A 5,318-nucleotide genomic window follows, 5' to 3' on the forward strand; every position below is an offset into this window, starting at 1 on the left:
ACGCGCACACACGCACGCACACCCACACACACACACACCCACACACAGACACACACACACACACACACACACACACACACACACACACACACATACACACACAAAAGCACATGCACGCACACACACACACGCGCGCGCGCACACGCACCTATCTATTTATCTATCTATCTATCTATCTATCTATCTGTCTGGTATCTAATGGTTATATCTGTGCTGAAAGAATATTATTATGAGCAACGTACAGAGTAATGTTGTCGCAGATGAAATAATGCGAGGAGCTATATGTGGGTGTACCGTATGTGGATGCAGCGTGCATGTGTTCTGCGATGCTGCCGTGTGTCTGTTCTTTCGCTAATAGCTGCTGCGCGTGAAATTCGAACTCAGCCTCTCAAACCCGATGCCTGATATTAAACCACCACTATATTAATATTTGCCGAAATATCGCATTGCTTGCTGCTCCTGTGTATGGATATTTGCATATATATATATATATATATATATATATATGTAGATATATATATATGTATATATATATATATATATATATATATATATATAATCAAATAAGTGACTCCGGTAACTGTATATATAAACCTAACGTTGCTCTGATAAAATATACGACGACGGTATGTAACCATGTCGACCCAACAATCTCTGTGTTCTCTTCATCTTTAAGCTACGACTTTCGAATTCTGCCCAGCGAAGAGCTAGGAATCGAAGCGCTGTCCAATAACACCCTCGATCTCTTGATCACGCCGCTGTTTGTGACGCCGATGCGAAGAAAGGTGGTCAAATATCTCACCCCGCTGTTTTATTCGTCGATGGTGTTCGTCATTAAGAAAGTTTCCGTCATAAGGGACGAGCCCGTCAACGTGCTGCGACCGTTTGACACGCACATATGGATTCTACTGCTCGGCTTTTCCATGGCGATGCCGCTGCTGTTACGGTGGCTGCCGCGGTCGCGAAACCGCGCCACCGTCGATGACGTCAGAGAGACCAGAATCGTCTCCCATCTCTGCTACACATTCGGTGCGCTATTCCAACAAGGTAAGACGACAGGTTGCCCTAAGAACTTCCTATGCTAGCCGCTAGATGGCAGCGGTTAAGTTAAATCGCAGACGCACACATCAGTGTCATATTTTGCGAGCGTAAGCTGCTCGTGCCAGTAGTTGTTGCCATAACTCTCTTCGTTGTTCACAGATAATACTATAATTTTGACAATGTGATTTATATCGCCGCGATGTTTCGATGCAGGCACCACGTTCCTGCCATCGCGGACTCCGGTCCGTATTCTGTACGCCACCTGGTGGATATTTTCGTGCATCGTTGCCGCCATGTACACGGGTACATTCGTCAGCTTGTTCTCTGTCGTTGGCCCGACGCATTATCCGTTCTACTCGATGGAAGAACTGGCAGCGAGGACGGATATTATTCCAGTAATCATGAGGGGATGGGCCATCGAAGAAGAGTTGCGCGTAAGTGCATGCCAAACTCCACAACAGATGACGCTCTCGCTCTGGCTCAATTCACCATACCTGAAACCATACATTTCCATACCTCTTTTGTATCCTGCGTTGTACGAAGGGGGCGCCGCATGCAGTTTTTAAACCTTAGCAGTAATATTTGTGAGACATCTCCAGATATTGAAAAGACGTATTTTACATACAGTTATAGATCACACAGTGAATCGCGTATAGATGTAGTTTCATGAGAAATATAAAAACCGATGTTACATTCGCACCTAAAGAGCAGCCCACCTGGATCAACGTATAACAAGCTATGGAAGAAAGTAGAGGCTGACGAAGAGGCGAGAACATATAACGCAACGAAGGCGCTTGAGTTGGTTCTGACCGGGAAATATACGATGTTCAATGCGTTCACAGAAAGCGAAGTGCTCATGGCTGCCGATTACGATAACACCGGAGAGTGCAGGTGCGTATGTGTGTGTGTGTGCGCGCGCGTGCGTGCGTGCGTGCGTGCGTGTGTGTGTGCGTGTATAGATAGATGGACAGACAGACAGACAGATAGATGGATAGATAGATAGATAGATAGATAAATAGTTAGATAGATAAATAGATAGATAGATAGATAGATAGATAGATAGATAGATAGATAGATAGATAGATAGATAGATAGATAGATAGATAGATAGATAGATAGATAGATAGATAGATAGATAGATAGATAGATAGATAGATAGATAGATAGATGGAAGATGAGAGAGAGTACTACATGACATGTACGTGTATCTTATACAGAGTTCTGACGATGCTATGACTGGACAGCAACGGCACTGCTAAACACGCTATACTACACGTGTAGCACACGTGGTTTATTTTACGTGCATGCGGGGATGGTTTACTTACCGAAGTAGATCTAGAGCTATTCAAGAAGTTCCTCCGTGTTTGTGCGCGGTCGTAGTAGACAGGATGCCGCTCCCGCTGCTGCTGCTGCTGCTGCCGTTGCCGCCGTTCCCGCTGCTGCTGCTGCTGCTGCTACTGCCCTGGCTCCCGCGCGTATGAAGACTCGACCCCTGCGTACCGTCTGTCGCCCACCAACCAGCGCCGAATCAAGGAATGTTACTTGATAGTCTATAAAGTGGCATTAACCGTCACACAAGAGGCTGCTATTGTGCTCGACGCATCCGTAAAGCGAGAGTGTCCGTGGTGTGTTTGACTATATAGCGAATGCGGCCAAGCACGGCAAACTGCGCGCGGTATAGGAGAATATAACGAGCGTCGGTAGAGGCTATGGGCGTCACAGCTTCGCACCGTCAGCGCGCGCGTGTACGGAGTCAATGTGATCACTGCGCGTCTGCCGCGCCTGCTGCTCCGCTCAGCCCCGCGATGCGACGCGCGCGCCCTCTAACAAGGCGCTCGCACATTCGCGACGCGTGCGCTGCTGCCCGTCGCTAGGACCTGTGGGATAGCGCCGACGCATCGTTAGGGTGTGGGGAGCGCCGCCGTGTAGATAGGGTAATTATTGCTATATCGACGTTATCAGCAGACGCGCCTGCAGGCCCGCTATAGGTATTAACATGGCAACACGGTGGGTTTAAACGAGCCGAGATGAACAATGAGACTGCCGTCACGTCTACTGTTCCTATATTTATTAGATTACAGCGATAGACGCGGGGCTCGTCAATCCAGACGCCTTCTCGGTAAATAACGAGTCGTGTGCCTGGGCGGTGGCAGGGAGGAGACGTAATTTAGAACGTATACATTTGTATGACACAGAAGCGTAATTGGGTGGATGAATTGATGGTATAGCGCGGCGCTGCGGCACGGGATGTGCAGGGGCCATATGTGCAGAGAGACGGTGAGAGAAGACAAGAGATGGAGCGAAAGAGAGGTAAGAGAGAGAGAGAGAGAGAGAGAGAGAGAGAGAGAGAGCGGGTATGAGAGAAAGAGAGAGAGAGAGAGAGAAAAAAAAGAGAGAGAGAGTGTGTAACGCGTTACGCTGCCAAACGCCAAACGCCAAACGGCAGCCATGTTGTCATGTCCTCCAAGCTCGACAGCCTCCAGAGCCCGCACAAAGCAAGGTCGAGGAGCAGAAGAAGCGGAAGACTAACACGGCGACGATACCTAGGGTAAGCTACATCCTAATCACTGTATACATAACCAAGAGACGGAAATAATTCATTTAACAGTAAAATAGCTCGAGCATTGCCGAGCAGCGCGAATTTTTCGTAGTTATAGCTAGCGTGGTATTCGAATTTCATTGTACGGCGTGACGGTGACTCAAAGCGTCGAAAGGAGAGATGAGAGTATGATATAGTAAGCCTATGCGATGAGAAAGGCGAGACGCCTAGCCGCTTCTAAAGTATGATCTCGAACGTGGACAATAGGGTAATCTGAAATTAGCGTTCCTGCCAACAGAGACATACTACGGTACAAACTCACCATAGTGCGTAATGAAGATATTTAATTAAAGGTGACGAACGAGCTAAAACAGCTCCGCCCAGGAATAGGTACGTCCGATTTCGTCACGCGTCGCGTCATTTTTGAGTCACGGCTGCTAGCCGATACCATTTGGTCGATACCACAACATAGCGAAACCACGAATTCAAATTTTTAATAAACAAACAATTGGCTATGGATCTGTGTTTACGATATAGCTTAGCCGGTGATATCTGTATTTTATGTTTCGTCGTTTGTTTGTTTGTTTTCTTTTGATTAACAGATAATTAACGTATGAAACCATGAAATCGCCTGGTGTGTCCACGACTGCGCGATGCCATCGGGCGATGGCATTGCCCGATGCCATCGGCCGATGGCGTCGGGCGATGGCATCGCCTGGTGTGTCCGGCCCTTTACCGTTGCAGACTGTCGACCCCCTCCTGTGATACGAAAATGAGACGTCATTTTCACTAGACAGCTGCAGCAATATCTCCCTCTGCTCGAGCACGGTATACGCATGTTCAGCACATCATATCAGCATATGAGTGCAGTGGAGCTGACGTTTGTTTGTATAACTGTTCCTTGCTGTTAGGTATTATATTTAGGTAGCGGTATTTTTGGAACATAGTTATGAGATATAGTTTTTAATTGGAAATACGTTTTCATAAAGACACGAACTTTTCAAGAGGAGTCAAGGAAATTATTGTATTCAGCAAACGGTGGCGACAGGATGCGACGCTTGGCACGTCACACCTTGCGCCGGGGATGGGTGACGCGACGCGCCACACCTACGAGCCAAGGTCCGACCGATAATGACGAAAAACCGGTCGAATTCAAATGTCGCCGGGCAGTTTTCGGAAACGTATAAATAGGCACGGACGAAATATCATAAAAAGTTATTACTCAGAGGAAGAGACGTGAGACAATGTAGTGGAGATAGACGAAGACGAGCCGCGAGACACGGGGCCTAGGCTTGGGTGCCTAGGTCGCCGTAGTGTATATATATTTGTATTGTGTTTACTAATAAAGTCAGTTTTCAAGAGCATATTCTGCGACTACATCATCTTTACTCTTTGCTATAATCTGCTACCATTATATAACTCTACGCTGCTAACAACTCTACAATTCTACGATGCTACAATCTGCTACGATTGATCATCTCTACTCCTTGCTGCAATCACCTACGTATTACGTATCACGCTACGATACGTATTACGTATCACGCTACGATGCTACGATGCCGGAGCGGAGATCAACAACATTTTCCCAGTACAATATCAGCGTAATGTAATTTCGAGAAAAACTCCGGGAGCTTCAAAGACCTTCGCGGATTTAAGAAAACACCTATTCCTACGCGTGCGCACATCTAGCATGAAGGGATTTTGCATGGAAGAAGCTTATATTGCTTCCTATAATATA

General features: G+C 46.9%; 1 protein-coding gene across 6 annotated transcripts in view; it reads right to left on the minus strand.

The window, feature by feature from the left end:
* Positions 1–5,318, minus strand: part of LOC106815673 (somatostatin receptor type 2-like) — a 153,478-nt gene that overhangs the window by 129,724 nt on the left and 18,436 nt on the right. For 5 of the 6 annotated variants that reach the window (XM_014820230.1, XM_014820198.1, XM_014820210.1 and 2 more), the window contains exon 1: positions 2,367–2,762. The exons of the other annotated variant lie outside the window; for it this stretch is intronic. The gene's annotated coding sequence lies outside the window, so the exon portion shown is untranslated. Of the gene's footprint in view, positions 1–2,366; positions 2,763–5,318 lie in introns of those variants that run through there. 6 annotated transcript variants of the gene reach the window in all.

This window comes from Priapulus caudatus, unplaced genomic scaffold (genome assembly GCF_000485595.1).
Source record: "Priapulus caudatus unplaced genomic scaffold, Priapulus_caudatus-5.0.1 Scaffold29, whole genome shotgun sequence".
NCBI classification, from domain to species: domain Eukaryota; kingdom Metazoa; phylum Priapulida; class Priapulimorpha; order Priapulimorphida; family Priapulidae; genus Priapulus; species Priapulus caudatus.